Genomic DNA, 12,202 nt, shown 5'->3' on the forward strand with positions numbered 1-12,202 from the left:
AAGTGAACACCAAAAAATAAATTAAAAAATGGGCAGAAGACATGAACAGATATTTCTCCAAAGAAGATGGCCAACAGACACATTAAAAGCTACCCAAGATCACTTGTCATCGGGGAAATGCAAATCAAAATCACAATGAGATATCACCTCACACCTGTCAGAAAAGCTAAAAAAAAAAAAAAAAAAAGAACAAGTGTTGGTGAGGAAGTGGAGAAAATGGAAATTTTGTGCACTGTTGATGGGAATGCAAACTGGTATAGCCACTGTGGAAGACAGTATGCAGGTTCCTCAATACATTAAAAATAGAATTATCATATGATCTCATAATTCTGCTACTGGATATTTACCCAAAGAATATGAAAACAGTAATTGGAAAGATATATACACCCCTATGTTTATTGCAACATTATTTACAATAACCAAGATATGGAAGCATCCCAAGTGTCCATCAATAGATGAGTAGATAAAGAAGTGATATATATATATATATATATAAAATGGAATATTATTCAGCCATAAAAAGAGTGAAATATTGCCATTTGCAACAATATGGATGGATCTAGAGGGCACAATGCTACGTGAAATAAGAGAAAGACAAATACCATATGACTTCACTCATACATAGAGTTTAAGAAAAAAACCACAAAGGAACAAGGAGAAAAAGATACAAACCAGAAAAAAACAGACTCAGCTCTAGAGAACAAATTGATGGTTACCAGATGGGAGATGGGTAGGGCAGATGGATGAAATAGGTTACGGGGATTAAAGAGTAAACTATTGTGATGAGCGCTGAGTAATGTACAGAATTGTTGAATCACTGTATTTTACATCTGAAACTAATAAAGCACTATATTAACTATACTGGAATTAAAATAAAATAATAGCAGAGCATAAGAAATATAGTCAATGATATTATAATAATAATGTAATGAGTAGCTATACTTGTGGTGAACATGGTGTAGTAATAAACTTATGAAATCACTAAGTTGTACACCTGAAAGTAATGTAACATTGTGTGTCAACAATACTCAAATTAAAAAAAAAGTTTCAACAACATTTGTCAGAAAGAAATAGAAATTCTATTTCTCAAGAAAAAATAAATTCTTTTTTTTTAACAGAAAGAGTGATCAAATATGCATGAAAGGTAGAGACATAGAGACAACATCCATAGAAAATGAAAAGAAAATATGGGCTCAGATGTACTTTCACTGAAGCCAAGATTTCTCGTAAAGAGAAAGCTCTGAAATCTCAAATTTGTGGGAAAAACTCTCCCTGGCAATTAGTTACTTTTAGTGGTTGGCAAGAGATTGAATAAACTTCTCTACAATGTGTCAGATGTCTTCAGTTTCACTCAACTGCCACACACACTACCCACATAACAGTAACTGGCTCTGGTTGGTTCAACAAAGATGCTCTTGTGGTTGAGTTAAGACTGAAATAAATTTCTTCCTTTTCTAGTCCTAGAGAAGAGAAACAATAGTGAGATTTACAATAAAAATTAAGCCATTCAGAAAGAGGAATTTGCTTTTTCATCTTCTTATCTGAAACATTCAGACAATACTTTTGGTAATATTCTCATTACTCTCAGGGGAAAAAAATTGAGTAAACTCTATAAAAGTGGAACCTGCACATTTTACTCAACATAGACTACATGTTTTAGCAACAAACAAAAAAATTTCTTTCAGTAGCAATTCCATTTGGTTAATGGTTGGCAAAACTAGTTCCAGTTTTGATAGAAGTCATATGAATGATTTTCCACCCAGTCTAACTGAGAATAACTAATGTTGTAAAGGAAGAGCCACAGATTAAAATGAGGCAAGATTTACTTTTCATCTCCACAGAAAATTAAAAAGTAAGAATGATATCAAACTCACTGTAGTCTGAATTAGCTATTGATATGCTTGCTGCACTGGGATCTGTTGCAAGCAGGATTATTCATCCACATAGCCTACCAACCCAATTAAGGAATTAATATATGATGGTATAAGCTAAGGTGGAAGTTGGAGAGAGACTGTGACTTCTAGAAATTTTTGGTGATGAGTCATATTAAGAATATTACCTATAGAAGCATAAAGGTATTTGCTTAAACAAAAAGATATTTTCTCTGAGAGACTAAAAGCAATTGCTTCTGTTTTGGAATAAAAATAGTATTTGGATGTTTTTTTTTTGTTTTGTATTTGGAAAATTTACTCCAAGTCTAGTTCTTTTTTCTTGTAAGTGATAGATTAGGGGCACTTAGCTGGCTCGGTTGTTAGAGCATATGATTCTTGATCTCAGGGTTGTGAGTTTGAGCCCTACATTGCATATAGAGATTACTTAAAAATAAAATATTAAAAAAATAAAAGGATATATTAATGTGTGCATTTGTTTCCTTTGCCTGCATAATAAAGTAACAAGAACTGGTGGCTTAAAATTAAAGAAACTTATTGTCTCATAGTTCTGGATGCTAGAGGTTCAAAACTGGTAGGGTTGGTCCTCTGAAAGAGGGAAGAGGAACTGTAAGGGGAAGTTTGTTCTATGCTTCTCTCCCAGTTTGTGAAGGATCACTGGCAATCTTTGGCTTATTCCTATCACCACCTATACTTCACATAGTGTTTTCTCTGTCTCTTCTTCTCTCTCTTCATATCGTCTTTCCTTATGCAGGTTTGTCTGTGTCCAAATTTCCCTTTTTTATAAGGATGCCAGTCAAATCGGATTAGACTCCATTTTAACTTGATGACCTCATTTTAATTTGATTATCTCTGTCTGTAGTGATTCTATTTTTAAATAAGGTTGTATTCTGAGGTACTGTGGGGTTAGAATTTCAATATATCTTTTTCTAGGGGATGCATTTCAGCCCATAATAATGTGTTATCAGTAAAGTTCTTTTTTAAGGAAATGTGATTCCTAATGTTTCATGCAGATGCAGAAGTTGGTTCACAGATCTTATGCACAGAAACAGTGCAAATTCTCTTACTGGTGGAGGCTTTCTGAAACTATAGGCCCATGATAACTGAAACTTGCTGGAGTTACTATAGGTATTAGAGACACTGATCACTTTGTTAGACAGTAAAACAATAGTATTTCATCAAAGGTAGCTTTTCATTAAAAGAGGGTAGCTATAGAAACTCCATTAATAAGGAAGAGAAAGTAGGCTGCTGCTTCTTTTATTTGTCTAAATTCAAATGCAGCGGGAAAGGGACTCTTTGCTCCCCAGTGCTGTTCCCTGGATAGCACTATTTTAGCACCATGAACAAGCAATTATAACTATCTACCACAAGACTTCTCCTTTTAAAGTTCATACTCAAACTATCTTTCCAATAGCTGGCTAGCCTCCATGGTCCCTGCTCATGGACTCTAGTAATAACCACAACTAGCTCATAGTAGGTCTTTCCACTCCTTTCTTATTCCTGCTACTGTAACTAGTTTTACTAGAACTATCTGACATAGGCACAGGTCAGTGATTTCTTCTATTCTCTCTGTCCTATGTGCGTTTGCAATGCATGTGACCCCCCCTCCCCCCACACACACATACACACACCGGTGACCTCTCTATACCTTTAAAGATATAACTGCTTGTTCATATATGGCAACAATCTGTATTCAGTGAGAGTTTACTGCTTCACTCCAGACAATACTGTGATAGCAGACTGCAGATATCCTTGAAAAGTTCTTGTACATTCACCAATGTTCTTCATTTAATTCAGTTAGTGCTATGAAGCCAAAAAAGTTTTTGGACCAAGCCATTAATTGAAATTTATAAATATTAAACTGTAAACAAGACATTGGAAGAATGAGAAGAGGGAAAAATGCTAAGTAAGTAGCTGCCTATTGCATCCACCCTAAGTGACCCCCACTCTTCAATCAGTGACTTGATTTTGATATCAGAGTAACTTGCTCATGGACTCTAACCTTAAAGTGTTGAAGAGATACTTTAACATTCTTATGTGGCTGATGACTTATAAAATTCTAACTCCTCCTTTCCTAACAGCCAAGTTATAACAATATTCTTAGCCATAAATATGACTTCAAGTGGATTTAAAAAAAATCTACCCACATTTGATGAAAAATAGCTGTAGAAGATTTTATACTATATTTAATTTAGTTTTACCAATGCCCATATTATGAAAATATGGTCTTCTAGACCATTTTACTTTTTTTTAAAAGGAAAATGGCAGGAACTTGATCAGCCACTTATACAGGTAGACTTTAGAAAGAAAATAGGCCAATGATTTGACTTGGAGTGTGAAAGAAGACAAACATGAAAGAAATAAAACCCTAAAGTTAGTGTTGGAATTCTGTAGCCAATTACTAATGTCAGAAAATTTCTCACAGTGGGGGCCAAAGGGAGAAAAAACTCAATAGGGCATCTGTTAGCATCCTCCCAGGCACCTGGAGGAGCATGAGGCCAATTGTGCATCTTTCAGAGCCCACATGTTTCTTACCTTGATTTAAATACACTCAGCAATCAGCAGCTGGGTTTTATCTTATTATTTATAATTTATGAGTATTCTTATGCCCGTGAAATAATCACAATTTCCAATATGCAATTTCTTTTTCCTGGTTTGTCACCAATTTCACTGTGTTCTTGGCCATTCAGCCATTCCTTGGTTTCTTCATTTGCAAGAATGGATATTACACTTGTCACTTCCTTCTCCCAGACCTCTGGGAAGATTAATGACAAAATATACTTAAAACTTGTTGGACATTTTGGAAACAAGGTGCTACATATGCATAGTATTTCATCCTTATTGATTTTCACTTTTGAAGGAAAATTAAGTAAAATGAACACAGCTGGGCCTTAGGTTAGAGCAGGGTGCAGGGGCTAAAACTAACATTTGGGAAAACAATTCCTCTTACTTTGGAAGAGGTTTTCTTTTCAAGGACCTTACAAATGAGATCCTGGATATTTTCTTTTCATAACCGATTCTCTGTGTGATGATTCTCATTGTCCTCTCAGAATTTCCTTATAGCATGTAAAGTGTATGATTTTTCTCGATAATTTATAGAAACTGTTACAAAAAATAGAAGATTCTTAAAAATAAAAAAGTGGCAAGTGAAAGTATGCAAGATGGCATTTCTATGAAAAAAACAAGGAAAGAAAGTAGCTTTTATCATTATGTTCTTTGAAGAAATAAAGTTCATATAATTTTTTTTAATTTTTATTTATTTATGATAGTCACACACAGAGAGAGAGAGGCAGAGACGTAGGCAGAGGGAGAAGCAGGCTCCATGCACCAGGAGCCCGATGTGGGATTCGATCCCGGGTCTCCAGGATCGCGCCCTGGGCCAAAGGCAGGCGCTAAACCGCTGCGCCACCCAGAGATCCCTGAAGAAATAAAGTTCAGATGTTAGTCTGGACTTTTGAAATTGTAGAAATGTCTAACAATATCAAAATAATTCCATTTCTCAGAGTAGAGACTAGGAAACATTCTCACATGGATCATTGGTGTAAGGAGACACTTAGGATTCATAAGAGGGAAAAAAAAAAAAGGATTCATAAGAGGTCCCTTCAAACATGTCACCTTTGATTCCATGTGCAGGGGTACCTATAGCCAACTAACATGCTCTAACATTTTATTGAATTCCTACAGTGTTCTTTATATTTACATACATTATCTTGTTTAATCTTCACAAAAATTCCATTATTTTCCTCATTTCCAAAGTTAGGTTAAATAAGTTGCCTTAGTTTGCAAAGCTAGGAAGAAGAGCCTAGATGGAAAGTTATCTGGCACAAGTCTGTGTCTATCATTGTTATATCCTATTGTTTCTGAGAGAAGAAACTCAAAAGCTGATCCTATATTCAATGAGTGTGCTTTTGTTAAAACAAGTGTCTAATTCCTCCACTAGGTTGCAAACTCGTTTGGAGGGCATTAAATGTGTCATTATGCATCTTTGTGAGAAAACCAATCATAAGCCCTGCATCTGTGCATAGGAAAGATGTCCCCAAAGGAGATATTGTTATTTCCTTGATCTAGATAAAGGATGTGAAGCTTCAAGGCATTAAGCAATGTGTCCATAATCCTGTATCTGACAAAGAGCAAAGCCAGGACTGTCGTGCAGGACTTCAGACTCTGGTTCATGACTCTTTCCATGACACTGCAGCCTCCTCCACTTGTTTTTTTCTCTGTATTACTAGGTTTATAATATTATAAAGTTCTTGATCACATATTAAGCTCTGTAGGAAACTTTAAGGAACATGCTATGTAAACTGAAGTAATAGGTACATTTAGCCTTCAAAGGACAGATAGGTAAGTAGGCATTTATATTGCATATTGCAAGGTACCGTGTATATTGCTAAATACATTACTAATCACATTCAATTTAATTTTCTTAACTATTCTATGATGTGGCAGTGAGTATATTCCCACTTTACAGATTAGGAAACTAGTCCAATAGAGGTTAAATTACCTCTTCAAGGTCACATAACCACTTAAACCCAGGTCAGCCTGACTCTAAAAACTGAATTAATGTAACTACACTAAAATGATAACATAGTAGTGTCTCTCAAAGCTTTACTTTAATTGTACAATGAATGACCAAGACTATTTTCTATCTTAGTTAAGAGAGGCAGATTTTATTGAACCTTTTTGTAGTTCATTGTCAAAATAATATTTTTACTGAATGTGAAATTAATTTAATTTGAATTTCACATTAATTTGAATGTGATTACTACTTATTAATGAAGTGAATTGAAAAAAGATGGAAGTTTATTACACAACAGTTCCTTCTGAGAGGGCTAGAACTCTTTGTCTGCATTCTTTTGTCTTCTTCCAGGCTGCTAGGAGTGTTCACCCATGGGAGACCCATCAGCTCTATCAGAAGTTCTGGCCTCTCTTCAGCATCAGATAATCACTGGTTTCCCATTTCCACCCACCTGGCCTTCCTATTGCAAATCGCTGACATCCTTCCTTTCAGTGAGAGCCAGTAACTCCAATCCCTTTCTGTCTTCTGCTTCAGCTCGCTCTTCTTTTTATCATAGAGCTTTCATACCCACACTTAAAGAGAAACATGCTGCCAAGATGCAAGCAGGCGCCACCTCTGCTTTTGCTACTACTGGCTAAAAGCCTAGACCAATGACGGTTAGGCAGGAATAAGATTCCTGGCACACCTGGGAAAGGAGCATGTTGGGGCATAAAGAGTGAACATGATAAAATACTGGCACAGGAAAGTGTAATAGCAACTGGTGTGTGGAAAGTGTCATTAATGTTCTAAGGATGATCTAAAGTCATTCTTGATATGTAATCTGTAGGATGAAACTACCAATCCAAGAATTTATTTTTATGGTTGTCTTGCTTCACAATAAAGAGATGGGATGCCACATATCAGCCAGGTTGTGAAAAATGTCAGACAGAAGTTTGAAACATTTACTTCTTTGATTTTGGATGTGGACAGTGGTATATCACATCCATGCATGTATCTGGGGTATCTTAAAGAATTAGTCTTACCTCCTGAAATTAATGCTCAAAGCTTCATGTCTCAGGCTCCAGGATCCCCACACTTTGACCATTGTTGAGGTGTAGGGTAGAGATGAGGGAATACATCTAGCTCCTGCACATCCCCTCCCTGATATAGCACTTGGAATATGCTTACTGAACCTGGAAAAGGTCATACTATCCCCCAGAGACTGGCCAGGAGTAGTACCAGGTTGCCAGATCTTGGTTGGGGAACTGGATTTGGGACTTTCCACACGAAGTCTGGTGTGACGTTTTTACTTGCTTAAACTGGTGGCCTCTGGGGTAGAGGGACAACAGTAATCTCTATCTTATTCTTCTGCTGCTATCTTTGGTGCAGCACCATGCTCAAATTGAACTGAGATCTTTTGTGTGGTTAGAGATCTTTCAGATCCTTCTTTCTAGTTAGAATGAAGATGTTTCTACTGAAACCTTTAGAATGAAGATGTTTCTACTGAAATCTGAGCATCATTACCTTGCCAAATCAATATAACTGGGGCTGAATCATCTCTTCTTGTCCCCAACTTGTGTATTAAGGAGATTGTCTTTGTTTTAGCTATTCTTCTGCGATTATAATTCAATTCACAAGTGCTTCTCTCAATCAAAATATTTTATGCTAAACTGGCCAGACTTATGCATATCCAGAGCCATTCTAGCCTCCTAGTACCAGCAGACCTTCTTCAGAGAGCCAGTTTGCTAGAGGAGACTGGCAACAGACAGGGATTGGTGTCTAGTTGCCTCATAAATGCAGAATATTTATATAAAGTTAGGAGGTCAGGCTCTGGAGTCACAGTGATGGTTTCAAACCTTTCCCTGATAGTAGCTGTGTGACTTTGGCCAAGTTACTTAAGCTTTCTGAGCCTTGTTTGAAAATAGACACTAATCTCTATCTGATAGACCATGGTAATAGAGGGTGTTAGGCTGTCAAGGTTACTGTAGATATGTGGTACTTTCAATACAGCCTAGAAGTCTTGGCTCCACCCTGCCAGGAAGGCACTGTCCACATAGCTGTGAATGTTGCTACTAGCAGTGTTACTACCATGAATTGAGCAGAGAAGAGCAAATGGGGTCAGCATACATATTAACCAGAAAGACTTGTAAAACCCTAGCTATCTCTATTTAACCAACCCAACTTCCCATTCATGGAAATATTTGGGAGAAATTTTAGTTACAGGTAAGACATAATGCAAATGAGGATGAAACCAAATAAATACTGTATTTTGACTATTATTAATGTTAGCTATTATGCTTTATATACCCAGGGCTGTTGTGGTCCATGAAACACCTGTTACATATTTATATATCTGAGCCTTTCTTTGTCATTTTATGTACAGCCACTGTTTTGGCTGCAGAGTTCATATAAGAAGAAAAGATGAAATAATTAAGTCAAGTGCTATGATTTCCCAAAATTAACAGTGGGCTTTCAATTTTTTATTCCAGTCTCTCCCTCTAGCATTTTCATTTTCACAGGTGAGTTCAGTTCATCCTGAAATTTAAGTAGAATGAAGAACAGGCAAACTCAAATAGAAAAATAAATCCAGGTCATCCAAACTGAAATTGTATTTTGGGTCATCTGTGAAATGTCTTTGACCTCCTTTTGTTTCCACAGCTGTAAAATGGAAAAAATTACAGCTGATTCCATAATTTTAAGGGTTATGAACAAAGTACTAGAAAGTATTTTTAAAATGAAAGTCATGCCCATTTTATTCTCAGCTTTAAGCACAAAATTGGCACAAAATAAGCAGTTAAATAGTCGGTTTCATGAGTAAAATAGTATTGTATGTGGTTCTTTGTTTACCCAGGAAACTCTACTGTGGAGCAGAAAAAAACACTTCATTGGGAGTCAGGAAACCTGGATTCTAGTCCCAGAATAACCTTGGATTAATGAGGTAACTTCCCTTCTTAGAACTTTATGTTCCTTATTCGCCACTTGAAGGAGCTGATGCTCTCTGATTCCTCCTTTCATTGCCAACACATTAATGATTTCATTCAATCAATAATGTAGAAGGATTATAGTATCAACAGTTCTCTTCTGAGATCTAGTAGAGGTCAAATGGTTCAGAAAGGTAGGGGAAGGGGGAAGAGAGGGAGGGAGAGGAAGATATGGGAGAAGAGGAAGAAAAGGATAGGAAGAGAAAGAAGGAAAAGGAAGTTTCCTTTAGATGCCATGGAGCAGTACTAGCCCCACGTGATATTATGAAATAACTATAGTTTATCGTTGTACTTCTCACCATTTTGTATTCCTTTAGTTCCCAGAAACCATGCTCTTTCCAGATATCCAGATGACAATGACTAGCTATCGTTCTAATCTTCCCACCCTCCCCTTAGGTGCACCCTCCCCCAATAGGCCCCCTACCTAAAAATCTCTCTTTCCTCTTCCAATCTAACCAACCACACATATGAACCCAGCTGCAAGTTGGAAGATACTTAGCTAATTAATTAATGCCTGAATGATAGTAATTTAATCTTTAACCCTCCTCCAGACACTTAATCAGTTATACACTTTTTAAAAAGGGTGCCTGCAACTAGCTTTTTAACAGAAAGTGAAGTGAAGGGCATATCCAAGAGGTTGGTGTACCACCTCTAGATTTAGAGTTGCATGGTACCACCAGAGCCATGCAGGTCCCTTGGGATTCTGCTCCCCACAGGAGTTCCCTGGATGTGCCTCCTTCTTCCTGAGCTTCTCATTCTTTTTTGTCTGAATGCAAATATGCTAGTAAGTGAGTATCTATCACAGTAGCTCCCTTGGGGCACCACAAATTCTTCATGAACTTAATCAGGATATAAATAAACAAATATAACCAAACAAATGAATAAATAATCCACAGGTTACTTGGTAATGTCATTAGTGGCTCTGACTATGGGAGTGGAAAGAGTAGAGCCTGTGGCTTCTAAGTTAACAAATGCTTGGATCTTTTAGCATCAAAATAATAATGAAGGGCAATCAATGTTGACCTGGGATGAAGAATAACTGTTTTCTTAGACTATCTGCTTTCCTTCAAAAATCTATTTATTCCCAGCCAAGTATTAAATGTTAGAGTGAGACACATGGGAACCAGAGTTTTTCTGTTTCATCCTATAGCCTTCCTTCCTCTTTCCAAACCCATTTCAGTAGATGTGGCTCAAGCTAGAAATCCTGTTGTAGCTGCAACCAGAAGGCAAGGACCCCAGCTCCTCCACTACATTAGAGGAAGGATCAGTTGTTGTCTCCCAACAATTGCAGTAGCAGATGAGAGCTGGAATCTAAGGAGTTATGAAGACTCTCAGCTATGGCCATAACTTAACTCCAAACCCTGATTACACTGGGGAGTACTGGTACTTCCCTAATTATGCAGCTAAAAGCCAACAACACATGGACTGTATCTTACTTCCGGAGCCCGACACCCCTGCCTGCTGCTCCAGAATGCAGTCAGCAGTGGGAGACACCTACATCTTCTTGTCTCTTAAGATTGTCTCCAGAGAGATTGTTCTAGAAGGCTTTGTTTGTGTGCTGCCTGGTCGTTTTCTGTTGTTTGTACAATAGGATACCAAATAAATATTCCTCATCTAGTTTGTTGCTTCCTAAAATTTTTTATATTCCTGAGAAATCCTATATGGTCATTGTATATGCAGTCGTGGAAAAATCTCATATACAATTCCTGGAAGTCTCTGGAGAGGCTGAAGATGGATTCAGGGGACCCTAGGTCAAGAACCCTGATAGAGGGAGCCATCCTTGCTCAGGTAAAGCAATGCTAGAAACATCAGATATCTCTAATAGAGGTGTGTGTGTGTGTGTGTATGGTGTTGGAGCAGGCTCAATCTAGAAGCTTTATCAACACCATAAACATACTATGTTTATTTGCTCTTCCCAGACACCGTATCTAATATAGAAGCTTTCCCTATGTTTTTCTGTCCTTTCACTATTTACTTCTTCCTCAGAAACACTTATTACCACCAGATCAAAAGGGTCTCCAGAAAGTTAGGAAGCATGGACTATGCTTATTTTGAAAATATATTAGTCGTACTTTCAAATAATATTCCCACTATGTTTTCCCTCAAATTTTAAACATCTTTTCAGGTGATGCACTTCTGAATTTAAAACAATGGTCTATTTACTCATCTAAGACAGTACAATGAAGGGGCACCTGGGTAGCTCAGTCTGTTGAGCATCCGACTCTTGATTTCGGCTCAGGTCTTGCTCTCAGGGTCCTGAGATTGAGCCCCACATCAAGCTCTGGGCTGAGTCTGGAGCCTGCTTTGGATTCTCCCTCTCCCTCGGCCCCTCCCCCACTCTGACAATTCTCCCTCTCTTTCTAAAATAAGTAAATAGAAAATAAAAAAGTATGATGAAGTATTTTCCTTATATTTTTAGATTTTTGGGGCAGTCTTAAGTATGTGTATTATACTGCGAGGTAGTCCTAAGAACATCTCAGTTAGAGGAAAGGGATTAAGAAGTCCATTAGTATGGATGCATGTTTATCTGATCTCATTAATAACATTAGTTACTACCTCCACAATTATAATTGGAATATATAATCTCAAGTCCCATTAAGTCTTATTCTTCTAGTCTCAGCAGGCTCTTGTATCAACTAATTAACACAAAGGTCATTGTTCTCATTTTTAGAATACCAACAGATTGTAAAAACACAACACTGATTATGCTGCCAGGTTGGGAAAGACACAGCATGAACAGAATCTTCTGCTCCATGAGAAGGAATGGGCTTTTTCTAATCATGCCTCTGCATGGGTAGAATTGACCCAAGATCAAGAGGAAAGTTCCATCAAAATCT

The 12,202-nt window shown here is 37.2% G+C and overlaps 1 long non-coding RNA gene across 2 annotated transcripts in view; it reads left to right on the forward strand.

Moving 5' to 3' along the window:
* The window catches only part of LOC111091800, a 39,511-nt gene extending 28,542 nt beyond the window's left edge, over positions 1–10,969 (forward strand). Inside the window, exons 3-4 of one of the 2 annotated variants that reach the window (XR_005376033.1) lie at positions 9,236–9,322; positions 10,546–10,969. This is a non-coding gene — a long non-coding RNA (uncharacterized LOC111091800). The remainder of the gene's footprint in view (positions 1–9,235; positions 9,323–10,545) is intronic. The other variant, XR_005376034.1, reaches the window with a different exon arrangement.
* The last annotated feature ends 1,233 nt before the right edge of the window (positions 10,970–12,202 follow it).

Source organism: Canis lupus, chromosome 22 (genome assembly GCF_011100685.1).
Source record: "Canis lupus familiaris isolate Mischka breed German Shepherd chromosome 22, alternate assembly UU_Cfam_GSD_1.0, whole genome shotgun sequence".
NCBI classification, from domain to species: domain Eukaryota; kingdom Metazoa; phylum Chordata; class Mammalia; order Carnivora; family Canidae; genus Canis; species Canis lupus.